Below are 14,149 nucleotides of genomic sequence, written 5' to 3'. Positions count from 1 at the left end.
TGGACAGTCCGAAGACTCAACCTGCCCTGAAGAGAAACGAGGATGGAACCCAGAGTTGCAGAAAAACAGCGAAACCAAGGTAGCCGAGCTGGCCCGATTATTAAGGGCGAACTCAGCCAAAGGCAAAAAGGACACCCAGTCATCCTGATCAGCAGAAACAAAGCATCTCAGATATGTTTCCAAGGTCTGATTGGTTCGTTCGGTCTGGCCATTAGTCTGAGGATGGAAAGCCGAGGAAAAAGACAAGTCAATGCCCATCCTAGCACAAAAGGCTCGCCAAAACCTCGAAACAAACTGGGAACCTCTGTCAGAAACGATATTCTCTGGAATGCCATGTAAACGAACCACATGCTGGAAGAACAATGGCACCAAATCAGAGGAGGAAGGTAATTTAGACAAGGGTACCAAATGGACCATCTTAGAGAAGCGATCACAGACCACCCAAATGACTGACATCTTTTGAGAGACGGGAAGATCTGAAATAAAATCCATAGAGATATGTGTCCAAGGCCTCTTCGGGACCGGCAAGGGCAAAAGCAACCCACTGGCACGAGAACAGCAGGGCTTAGCCCGAGCACAAATCCCACAGGACTGCACAAAAGAACGCACATCCCGCGACAGAGATGGCCACCAAAAGGATCTAGCCACTAACTCTCTGGTACCAAAGATTCCAGGATGACCAGCCAACACCGAACAATGAACCTCAGAGATAACTTTATTCGTCCACCTATCAGGGACAAACAGTTTCTCCGCTGGGCAACGATCAGGTTTATTAGCCTGAAATTTTTGCAGCACCCGCCGCAAATCAGGGGAGATGGCAGACACAATTACTCCCTCTTTAAGAATACCCGCCGACTCAGATAAACCCGGAGAGTCGGGCACAAAACTCCTAGACAGAGCATCCGCCTTCACATTTTTAGAGCCCGGAAGGTACGAAATCACAAAGTCAAAACGGGCAAAAAACAGCGACCAACGAGCCTGTCTAGGATTCAACCGCTTGGCAGACTCGAGATAAGTCAAGTTCTTATGATCAGTCAAGACCACCACGCGATGCTTGGCTCCTTCAAGCCAATGACGCCACTCCTCGAATGCCCACTTCATGGCCAGCAACTCTCGATTGCCAACATCATAATTTCGCTCAGCAGGCGAAAACTTCCTGGAAAAGAAGGCGCATGGTTTCATCACCGAGCAATCAGAACTTCTCTGCGACAAAACAGCCCCTGCTCCAATCTCAGAAGCATCAACCTCGACCTGGAATGGAAGCGAAACATCTGGTTGACACAAAACAGGGGCAGAAGAAAAACGACGCTTCAACTCTTGAAAAGCTTCCACAGCAGCAGAAGACCAATTGACCAGATCAGCACCCTTCTTGGTCAAATCGGTCAATGATTTAGCAATACTAGAAAAATTGCAGATGAAGCGACGATAAAAATTAGCAAAGCCCAGGAACTTTTGCAGACTTTTCAGAGATGTCGGCTGAGTCCAATCATGGATGGCTTGGACCTTAACAGGGTCCATCTCGATAGTAGAAGGGGAAAAGATGAACCCCAAAAATGAAACCTTCTGAACACCAAAGAGACACTTTGATCCCTTCACAAACAAAGAATTAGCACGCAGGACCTGAAACACCGTTCGGACCTGCTTCACATGAGACTCCCAATCATCCGAGAAGATCAAAATGTCATCCAAGTACACAATCAGGAATTTATCCAGGTACTCTCGGAAGATGTCATGCATAAAGGACTGAAACACTGATGGAGCATTGGCAAGTCCGAATGGCATTACTAGATACTCAAAATGGCCCTCGGGCGTATTAAATGCAGTTTTCCATTCATCGCCTCGCTTAATATGCACAAGATTATACGCACCACGAAGATCTATCTTGGTGAACCAACTAGCCCCCTTAATCCGAGCAAACAAATCAGATAACAACGGCAAGGGGTACTGAAATTTAACATTGATCTTATTTAGAAGGCGGTAATCTATACAAGGTCTCAGCGAACCATCCTTCTTGGCCACAAAAAAGAACCCTGCTCCTAATGGCGACGATGACGGGCGAATATGCCCTTTCTCCAAGGACTCCTTCACATAACTCCGCATAGCGGCGTGCTCAGGCACAGATAAATTAAACAGTCGACCTTTTGGGAATTTACTACCAGGAATCAAATCGATAGCACAATCACAATCCCTATGCGGAGGTAGGGTATCGGACTTGGGCTCATCAAATACATCCCGGTAATCAGACAAGAACTCTGGAACCTCAGAAGGGGTGGATGACGAAATAGACAGAAATGGGACATCACCATGTACCCCCTGACAACCCCAGCTGGACACAGACATGGATTTCCAATCTAATACTGGATTATGGACTTGTAGCCATGGCAACCCCAACACGACCACATCATGCAGATTATGCAACACCAGAAAGCGAATAACCTCCTGATGTGCAGGAGCCATGCACATGGTCAGCTGGGTCCAGTACTGAGGCTTATTTTTGGCCAAAGGCGTAGCATCAATGCCTCTCAATGGAATAGGACACTGCAAGGGCTCCAAGAAAAACCCACAACGCCTAGCATACTCCAAGTCCATCAAATTCAGGGCAGCGCCTGAATCCACAAATGCCATGACAGAATAAGATGACAAAGAGCAGATCAAGGTAATGGACAAAATAAATTTTGACTGTACCGTACCAATGGTGGCAGACCTAGCGAACCGCTTAGTGCGTTTAGGACAATCAGAGATAGCATGAGTGGAATCACCACAGTAGAAACACAGCCCATTCAGACGTCTGTGTTCTTGCCGTTCAACTCTGGTCAAAGTCCTATCGCACTGCATAGGCTCAGGTTTATGCTCAGATAATACCGCCAAATGGTGCACAGATTTACGCTCACGCAAGCGTCGACCGATCTGAATGGCCAAAGACATAGACTCATTCAGACCAGCAGGCATAGGAAATCCCACCATGACATCCTTAAGGGCTTCAGAGAGACCCTTTCTGAAAATAGCTGCGAGCGCACCTTCATTCCATTGAGTGAGTACGGACCACTTTCTAAATTTCTGACAATATACCTCTATCTCATCCTGACCCTGACACAGAGCCAGTAAATTTTTCTCTGCCTGATCCACTGAATTAGGCTCATCGTACAGCAATCCGAGCGCCAGGAAAAACGCATCGATATTACTTAATGCAGGATCTCCTGACGCAAGAGAAAATGCCCAGTCCTGAGGGTCGCCATGTAAAAAAGAAATAATGATCCTAACTTGTTGAACTGGGTCACCAGAGGAGCGAGGTTTCAAAGCCAGAAATAGTTTACAATTATTTTTGAAACTCAGAAATTTAGTTCTATCTCCAAAAAACAAATCAGGAATAGGAATTCTTGGTTCTAACATAGAATTCTGAACCACAAAGTCTTGAATATTTTGTACTCTTGCAGTGAGCTGATCCACACATGAAGACAGACCTTTAATGTCCATCGCTACACCTGTGTCCTGAACCACCCAAATGTCTAGGGGAAAAAAAAGGCAAAACACAGTGCAGAGAAAAAAAAATGGTCTCAGAACTTCTTTTTTCCCTCTATTGAGAATCATTAGTACTTTAGGCCTCCAGTACTGTTATGATAAGGTAATTCAGTACCACAATGGACATAGAAGTCAGAGCACATACAGTGACCTGACAATAACCCAAAAACATAGAACGAGCTCTGAGACGTGGGAACTCTGCTGACCGCAATCCCTAATCCTCTCCAACCACACTAGAGGCAGCCGTGGATTGCGCCTAACGCTCCCTATGCAACTCGGCACAGCCTGAGAAACTAGCTAGCCTGAAGATAGAAAATAAGCCTACCTTGCCTCAGAGAAATACCCCAAAGGAAAAGGCAGCCCCCACATATAATGACTGTGAGTTAAGATGAAAAGACAAACATAGAGATGAAATAGATTTAGCAAAGTGAGGCCCGACTTTCTCAACAGAGCGAGGATAGGAAAGGTAACTTTGCGGTCAACACAAAACCCTACAAAAAACCACGCAAAGGGGGCAAAAAGACCCTCCGTACCGAACTAACGGCACGGAGGTACACCCTCTGCGTCCCAGAGCTTCCAGCAAGCAAGAAAAAACAAATAGCAAGCTAGACAGAAAAAAACAGCAATCAAAATAGCAAAAGCGGAACTTAGCTATGCAGAGCAGCAGGCCACAGGAACGATCCAGGAGGAAACAGGTCCAATACTAGAACATTGACTGGAGGCCAGGATCAGAGCACTAGGTGGAGTTAAATAGAGCAGCACCTAACGACATCACCACATCACCTGAGGAAGGAAACTCAGAAGCCGCAGTACCACTCACCTCCACCAACGGAAGCTCACAGAGAGAATCAGCCGAAGTACCACTTGTGACCACAGGAGGGAGCTCTGCCACAGAATTCACAACAGGCTGCGCAATGTACTGCGTGGGCTGTCCAATATACTACGTGGGCTGTGCAATGTACTGCGTGGGCTGCGCAATGTACTGTGTGGGCTGCGAAATGTACTATGTGGCTGTGCTATATACTACGTGGGCTGTGCTATACACTATGTGGGCTGTTACACACTACGCATACATATTCTAGAATACCCGATGCGTTAGAATCGGGCTACCATCTAGTCTATTATATAATTGTCTAAGGGTCACTTCCATCTGTCTGTCTGTCTGTCTTTCTGTCTGTCACGAATATTCATTGGTCGTGGCCTTTGTCTGTCATGGAAATCCAAGTCGCTGATTGGTCATGGCAAAACAGCCATGACCAATCAGCGACGGGCACAGTCCGACGGAAAAATGGCCGCTCCTTCCTCCCCGCAGTCAGTGCCCGCTCCGTACTCTCCTCCAGTCAGCGCTCACACAGGGTTAATGGCAGCATTGACCACGGTGTAAAGCACTCGGTTAACGCTGCTATTAACCCTGTGTGACCAACTTTTTACTATTCATGCTGCCTATGCCGCATCAATAGTAAAAAGATCTAATGTTAAAAATAATAAAAAAAATAAAAAATAGTTATATACTCACCGTCCGTCGGATCAGGAACAGGCCTTTCCCGCTCCTCGCGATGCCCCGGTGACAGCTCCATGCATTGCGGTCTCGCGAGATGATGACGTGCGGTCTCGCGAGACCGCTACTTCATCATCTCGGGAGACCGCAATGCACTCCTCAGACCGGAACGCGCGAGGAGCGTCGGTAACCGCTTCGATCCGGTGGCCAACAGAGGGGAATACGTGGGCTGTGCAATGTACTATGTGGGCTGTGCTATACACTACGTGGCCTGTGTTATACACTACATGGCCTGTGTTATACACTATGTGGCCTGTGTTATACACTATGTGGCCTGTGTTATATACTGCATGCGTGGTACTGCGCAGGCTGTGCAATATACTACATGGCTGGGCAACATACTACGTGGCTTGGCAATATACTACATGACTGGCCAATATATTTTGTGACTGCGCAGTATACTACTTGTCTGTGCTGTAGCTGTATACTACGTGGCTCTGTGCTGTATACTACGTGGCTGGCCAATATACTACATGACTGGGCAGTATACTACATGACTGGGCAGTATACTACGTGTCTGTGCTGTATACTACATGGCTCTGTGCTGTATACTACGTGGCTGGGCAATATACTACGTGGCTGGGCAATATACTACGTGGCTGGGCAATATACTACGTGGCTGGGCAATATACTACGTGGCTGGGCAATATGCTACATGGTTGGGCAATATAGTACGTGGGCTGTGCAATATAGTACACGGGCTGTGCAATGTACTACGCGGGCTGTGCAATGTACTATGTGGGCTGTGCAATGTACTACGTGGGCTGTGTAATGTACTACGCGGGCTGTGCTATACACTACGTAGCCTGTGTTATACACTATGTGGCCTGTGTTATACACTATGTAGCCTGTGTTATACACTATGTAGCCTGTGTTATACACTGCGTGCGTGGTACTGCGCGGGCTGTGCAATATACTATGTGGGCTGTGCAATAAACTACATGGCTGGGCAATATACTACGTGACTGGGCAATATACTACATGACTGGCCAATATACTTGATGACTGGGCAGTATACTACGTGTCTGTGCTGTAGCTGTATACTACGTGGCTCTGTGCTGTATACTACGTGGCTGGGCAATATACTATGTGGTTGGGCAATATGCTATGTGGCTCGGCAACATGCTATGTGGCTGGGCAATATACTACGTGGTTGGGCAATATACTATGTGGCTGGGCAATATACTACGTGGTTGGGCAATATACTACGTGGTTGGGCAATATACTACGTGGCTGGGCACTATAGTATGTGGGTTGTGCAATATACTACGCAGGCTGTGCAATATACTACTTGGCTCGGCAACATACTACGTGGCTGGGCAATATACTACATGACTGGCCAATATATTTCGTTACTGGGCAGTATACTACATGTCTGTGCTGTAGCTGTATACTACGTGGCTGAGCAATATACTACGTGGTTGGGCAATATACTACGTGGCTGGGCAATATAGTATGTGGGTTGTGCAATATACTACGCAGGCTGTGCAATATACTACTTGGCTCGGCAACATACTACGTGGCTGGGCAATATACTACATGACTGGCCAATATATTTCGTTACTGGGCAGTATACTACATGTCTGTGCTATAGCTGTATACTACGTGGCTGGGCAATATACTACGTGGTTGGGCAATATACTACGTGGTTGGGCAATATACTATGTGGCTGGGCAATATAGTATGTGGACTGTGCAATATACTACGCAGGCTGTGCAATATACTACGTGGCTGGGCAATATACTACGTGACTTGCCAATATACTATGTGACTGGGCAGTATACTACATGACTGGGCAGCATACTACGTGTCTGTGCTGTATACTACATGGCTCTGTGCTGTATACTACGTGGCTGGGCAATATACTACGTGGCTGGGCAATATACTACGTGGCTGGGCAATATACTATGTGGCTGGGCAATATACTATGTGGCTGAGCAATATACTACGTGGCTGCGCAATATACTATGTGTTTGGGCAATATACTACGTGGCTGGGCAATATAGTATGTGGGCTGTGCAATATAGTACGTGGGCTGTGCAATATAGTACGCGGGCTGTGCAATGTACTACGCGGGCTGTGCAATGTACTACGTGGGCTGTGCAATGTACTACGCGGGCTGTGCTATACACTATGTGGCCTGTGTTATACACTACGTGGCCTGTGTTATACACTATGTAGCCTCTGTTATACACTATGTAGCCTGTGTTATATACTGCGTGCATGGCTGTGCAATATAGTACGCGGGTTGTGCATTATACTATGTGGGCTGTGCAATAAACTACGTGGCTGGGCAATATACTACGTGGCTGGGCAATATACTACGTGACTGGGCAGTATACTACGTGTCTGTGCTGTAGCTGTATACTACGTGGCTCTGTGCTGTATACTACGTGGCTGGGCAATATACTACGTGACTCGCCAATATACTACTTGACTGGGCAGTATACTACATGACTGGGCAGTATACTACATGACTGGGCAGTATACTACGTGTCTGTGCTGTATACTACGTGGCTCTGTGCTGTATACTGCGTGGCTGGGCAATATACTATGTGGCTGGGCAATATGCTATGTGGCTTGGCAATATACTATGTGGCTGGGCAATGTACTACGTCGCTGGGCAATGTACTACGTGGCTGGGCAATATACTACGTGGTTGAGCAATATACTACGTGGCTGGGCAATATACTAAGTGGGCTGTGCAATATACTATGTGGACATGCATATTCTAGAATACCCGATGCGTTAGAATCGGGCCACCATCTAGTATTGTAAATAAACAGCCAGAATAAAGTATTTTATTTGAAATAAAAAAAACACACTTTTACTTTTTTATTTAAAAATAACAAACACAGTTATACTCACTTAACACCCATTCCATTAAAGCCCTCGTCTCCTGTAAAAAAAAAAAAAAATTAAATGTAGCCATCACCTGTCTGTCATTCTGTCCAACGCCATAATCCATATCACTGAGTCTGCACTCGCAGCAGCTCATTCCTCAGTGGTTCTCAGCCTGGAATGTCACATCTTGACACCGTCAAGGTTGATAAACAGTATTCAACCTGGACGGTGCCAAGATGCGACCATCCAGGCTGAGAACCACTGAGGAATGAGCTGCTGCTAGCGCAGCATCAGTGACAAGCGGTGACATCAACGAGGTTACTGCCAGTCACTGAGGCTGCGTTGGCAGCTAGGCCATGAACTGCGGTGACCTCAGTGAGATCACAGCTGGCACGGTGAGAAAAAGTCTCACGGTGCAGCTCTGAGCTCAGTCTCATGGTGAAGTGAATGGTTTAAGAAAAGTTTTCAGACGCTTTACTTGGTGAAACCAACTGCAGAAGATGCCGAGTGCACATAACCACTGAGCGGAACCTCAAGGTTTTCAGTTTTGGAGGAAGAATTGGAGAGTTTCTGCTTAGTGGCTATGTGCACAGGTTTTTAAACTAAGGCAAACCCAAAGAGTTTTTCTAGCAGAAGAAATGTTTTTAGTGTTTTTTCTCTTTTGTATTGTTTTTATGGTTGTTTTCCTAATGCCGCTTTGCCAGCATCTTTGCCGTTGTTGTTGCGGAGCCAACTTCTTTTAATGTAAACTGTTAGCATACACATCGGGTGGCCTCCGTGTGGAAGCCAGCCCAAGAATGAGCATGGCACTTCTTTTAACCGCAGCCCCGTTACTGATGTCACGGCTCATCACAGCCATCTTTTTGATCTTTTTTATCTGCTTCAGGAGTGAAGCCTTTAAAAAAAAAGTGATCTGAACATTCTTTAAGCAGGTTCTGTTTGGAAGTCGCTCAGTAGTTTATATACACAATTAAATTTTTTTAAAAAGCTTCCGAGATAACCACGACAAAAAAAAAAAACGAACTGAAAGATGCCATAGAAGATGCTTCAGGACAGATACAGTTTTCCTGAAATGTCTTTTGCTTCAAAAAACTCTGCGGGTACAACGGCGTCTTGTACACATTCCCTGAGGCGGTATATGCACAAGACATTTCTATAGATCATAGGCTGCTTATTATTCAGAGCTAATTGTTTGCCTTGTGTTTTTCCGGTTTACTTTTGCGTTATGTGACATATATTTGACGTATATATTGTTTGTTTTCTACAATCTTTGACAGATTCTTGGCCACATGGGAGAGTTACACATTGCTACACATGCAGTTCTTTGTGGGAAAGTCCGCCATATCCCAATTAGTGTGGAGTCCCTGCTACATGCTCCAGCGGCATTTGCAGCCGGTTGTGATGCCTAGTCCAACCCCAGAGATTTGTTTGCAGATGGCAACATGCTTTCAATCTGTGGCTAATTTCCTCAACTGTATAGGTGCTGTTGATGGTAACACATACGCAGGGCCGCCTTAGGGGCAGGCAAACTAGGCATTTGCCTAGGGCCCCCTTCCCCTAAGGGGCCCCTGCTTCCTGTCAATGATTATCTTTTATTTCCCCTGCGTTCATACTGTGCATGTATCTAAAGTAACATGCATGGTACAAACACGATCACAGGAAGTCAACAGAGAAAAGGAATGGCAGGCCTCCAATCAGAGTACAGGGGGTCCCCTCTCTGCAGTCTGTGGAAGAGAGGGGGAAGGGAGGTTACTCACCCAATCCTGGCTGAGCGCGCTCTTCTTCAAAGCTTCCTACTGCAGAGAAGTGATCAGCTCCAGCAGCAGCCGGGACACAGCGGGGCTCTGCCTCTACGCTGAGCGCACTGTCTGCGCTGAGCTCACTGTCTGCGCTGAGCGCACTGTCTTCATCTGACTGGGAGGAACCTGAGAGCCAGGAGCAGCACCCAGGATGAGAGGACACACTCCACACAGCATGTGGACTGAGGAGTATCTTGGCACATGTCATTTACTATGTGATATGTCTGATATGTCACCTTGAATATATACATTCACGTATATAAAGCAATGAAGGTTCTTAAACTTGTATGTCTTGTTTATCCTGCAAGGTGGACAGAGACTGAAAACTGACATGTGATCGATAAGTGTCTTGGCGCATATAATTTATTTCATGCATTTACAATCGCACAAAGATATATCAGATCTGTAGGTGAATATACACATACTAGTTTTTGGAAAGTTTCTTGCCTGACATGATAAAAATGAAACACTGACATTTGGATTGACAAGTATCTTGGCAAATGACATTTATTATATGTAGGCACACCAAAGTATAAAAAGATATCTGATCTGTATATATGCATATAAGTTCAAGAAACCATCTTGCTTTTCGGTTTTATAGGTTTTGCCTATCATGCGAGCCCCATCTGGTGCATTATGTTATATACACTGCTAAAAAAAATAAAGGGAACACTAAAATACCGCATCCTAGATATCATTGAATGAAATATTTCAGTTGCAAATCTTTATTCATTACATAGTGGAATGTGTTGAGAACAATAAAACATAAAAATGATCAATGTAAATCAAAATGAATATCACATGGAGGTCTGGATTTGGAATTATGCTCAAAATCAATGTAGAAAATCAAATTACAGGCTTATCCAACTTTAGTGGAAATGCTTCAAGACAAGGAAATGATGCTCAGTAGTGTGTGTGGCCTCCACGTGCCTGTATGATCTCCCTACAACGACTGTGCATGCTCCTGATGAAGCGGCGGATGGTCTCCTGAGGGATCTCCTCCCAGACCTGGACTAAAGCATCCGCCAACTCCTGGACAGTCTGTGGTGTAAAGTGACGTTGGTGGGAGACATGATGTCCCAGATGTGTTCAATCGGATTCAGGTCTGGGGAACGGGCGGGCCAGGCCAACATTTTGGATGTTAAAATCATTTTTAAGCTGGTTTTATAAAGTATTCTAATTTACTGAGAAAATGACTTTTGGGTTTTCATTGGCTGTAAGCCATAATCATCAACATTAACAGAAATAAACACTTGAAATAGATCACTCTGTAATGACTCTATATAATATATGAGGTTCACTTTTTATGTTGAAGAACTGAAATCAATTAACTCTTTGATGATATTCTAATTTTTTGAGAAGCACCTGTAAATAACAGAGGGTACTTAGCTAACATTGTTTTGATTTAAAAAAAATCGTTCACCATGTGAATACACACCTATGCATTGCACTTATACCAACTTTTGCTCTGGCTCAATTTTTTTAGGTTTTGGTTTAGATTTTTTTGTACTTTGTACAGCCTCTTTTGAGCTGTTTATTATGTTTATATAGCCTTCTGCTCTTATCTATTTTTACATCTGATGACATATAGTGAGGTGAACTACAAGAGTTGGGTACTGTCCCGATTGAGGTACGCCTTGTGGCGGTGGGATGGCTTTTACGTATTTTTGCTTTTTGATCTAAACAATGTTAACTAAGTACCCCATGTTATTTAAATGTACTATTACTATTTATCTACATATCCTATGGCTCAATTTTTTTAGGTTATGGATCTGGTATAACAAAGTATGTGAAGAAACACAAGTAGATACACAGAAAGAGCAGAGTCATGGCCTAATAAATGGACACTTAGGCTACGTTCACATTAGCGTTATGCATGTTTGCGTCGGGTTTGCGTCGGGCGACGCAGCAGCGACGCATGCGTCATGCACCCCTATATTTAACATGGGGGACGCATGCGTCTTTTTGTGATGCGTTGTGCGACGCATGCGTTTTTTTTGCCGCAAGTGTCGGGCCAAGAAAACGCAACAAGTTGCATTTTTCTTGCGTCCAAATTTCGGCAAAAAACGACGCATGCGTCGCAAAACGCAGCGTTTTTGCGTGCGTTTTGTTGCGTTTTTGTTTGCATTGTGCGTTGCGTCGCCGATGCAGCGGCGCACAACGCAAATGTGAACGTAGCCTTAGAAAGCAAACAAATTGAGCTCACAGAGTGAATCCTTAATTAGCTCAGATAAGTTAAAGTTTAATTGTCCCAATAGCTAGGTCAGAGACCTGAAACCCTCGCCATCTCTGGAGCAGTATTCAAATTTTGTATCATACCTTGGCATGTCAAAACCAGTATGTCACTCTCCACAAGAAGGAACGTTATTCCTTAGACCTCAGTCCAGAGCCTCTCACCTAGTTAATCAGTTCTCATACTTTGCACTGATGAGGGCCTATAGTCTAAAACATTGTGTTTGCCAATTGAGATTCTGATTTGTCTTTTATCCTAAGTCGCATTGCAAGGCTCTCTAAACGGTCTACTGTGACTTGTAGGATCACTACTTCCAACAGGAGGCGCTGTAGATTTCAAGTATTCTTCCCCTCTGAAGAGGTCAATTTGCATATCAGATTTTGTAGTAAGTCATAAATCCTTTTGGCAGATTTAGTCCTGTGTAGAGGGTATCAAAGACTGTCATAAATTTTTGTCCCCAGACTCTTTGGTGTTTTTGTGATTCGAAGTTGCGTTTTAATATTGTTTGCAAATATATTGTGAGCACTCAGTCTGCATAGACGTCAGTCTGCGCCTGCATTCTCTAAGTGCATCATATAAGTGTGTTGCAGTGAATTAAACCAGAATGGAACCAAAAGGGAACTGAAGGTAACTGGAAACTTAAATTACCGTCACACTAAGCGACGCTGCAGCGATACCGACAACGATCCGGATCGCTGCAGCGTCGCTGTTTGGTCGCTGGAGAGCTGTCACACAGACAGCTCTCCAGCGACCAACTATGCCGGTAACCAGGGTAAACATCGGGTTACTAAGCGCAGGGCCGCGCTTAGTAACCCGATGTTTACCCTGGTTACCATCGTTAAAGTAAAAAAAACAACCACTACATACTTACCTACCGCTGTCTGTCCCCGGCGCTCTGCTTCTCTGCCCTGTGTAAGCACAGCGGCCGGAAAGCAGAGCGGTGACGTCACCGCTCTGCTTTCCGGCTGCCCGGCTCTCACAGCCAGAGCAGAGAAGCAGAGCGCCGGGGACAGACAGCGGTAGGTAAGTATGCAGTGGTTTTTTTTTACTTTAACGATGGTAACCAGGGTAAACATCGGGTTACTAAGCGTGGCCCTGTGCTTAGTAACCCGATGTTTACCCTGGTTACCAGCGAAGACATCGCTGAATCGGCGTCACACACGCCGATTCAGCGATGTCAGCGGGAGAGCCAGCGACGAAATAAAGTCCTGGCCTTTCTGCCCCGACCAACGACATCACAGCAGGGGCCTGATCGCTGCTGCCTGTCACACTGGACGATATCGCTATCCAGGACGCTGCAACGTCACGGATCGCTAGCGATATCGTCCAGTGTGACGGTACCTTTAGTCACAGTAAACAACAATGTGTGTATTTGCTTTCACTCTCACCCCCATAGTCCTCCACTTTCAACTAATCCAGCTAATCCCGACACCTAATAAGGAGCTGGTTATCGTTCCCTCCATCCTCACTATCCATCTCACCTCCTCTTCAGAACTGTTGCTCAACATACAATCCTCTGTCTTCAAACACAGACAGCCCCCTCATGCCCTGTCCTGCTCCCATCTACTAACACTTTCTCTGCTCCTCCTCAGTGCCAGTAATATCTCCCCCAATCCTGGTCCTCCTCACCACATCCCCACAATCACTTCTACCTCTCATCCACGACCTATCACACATTTCCGCAACCTTTCTAACCTTATACCCATTCACCCAGCCCCCACTTCCCCAGTCCCTCTAACAGGAGCTATATGAAACACTCACTTTGTCTGCAACAAACTTTCCTACATCCATCATCTTTTCATTACTAACAAATAGTGTTGAGTGATACCGTCCGATACTTGAAAGTATCGGTATCGGATAGTATCGGTCGATACCCGAAAAATATCGGATATCGCCGATACCGATATCCGATACCAATACAAGTCAATGGGACATCAAGTATCGGAAGGTATTCTCATGGTTCCCAGGGTCTGAAGGAGAGGAAACTCTCCTTCAGGCCCTGGAATCCATAGGGATGTGTAAAATAAAGAATTAAAATAAAAAATATTGATATGCTCACCTCTCCGGCGGCCCCTGGACAACACGCTGGTAACCGGCCGGCTTCTTTGTTTAAAATGAGCGCCTTCAGGACCTGCGAATGACGTCGCGGCTTCTGATTGGTCGCGTGCCGCCCATGTGACCGGCACGCGACCAATC

The 14,149-nt window shown here is 45.5% G+C and overlaps 1 protein-coding gene across 1 annotated transcript in view; it reads left to right on the top strand.

Annotated features, from left to right (window-relative positions):
- Window positions 1–14,149, top strand: part of LOC138642934 (E3 ubiquitin-protein ligase RNF31-like) — a 203,791-nt gene that overhangs the window by 39,328 nt on the left and 150,314 nt on the right. The window lies entirely within an intron of this gene.

The sequence above is a fragment of the Ranitomeya imitator genome, chromosome 6 (assembly GCF_032444005.1).
Source record: "Ranitomeya imitator isolate aRanImi1 chromosome 6, aRanImi1.pri, whole genome shotgun sequence".
Classification (NCBI taxonomy): Eukaryota; Metazoa; Chordata; class Amphibia; order Anura; family Dendrobatidae; genus Ranitomeya; species Ranitomeya imitator.
This window is presented reverse-complemented; position numbering and strand designations above follow the sequence as displayed.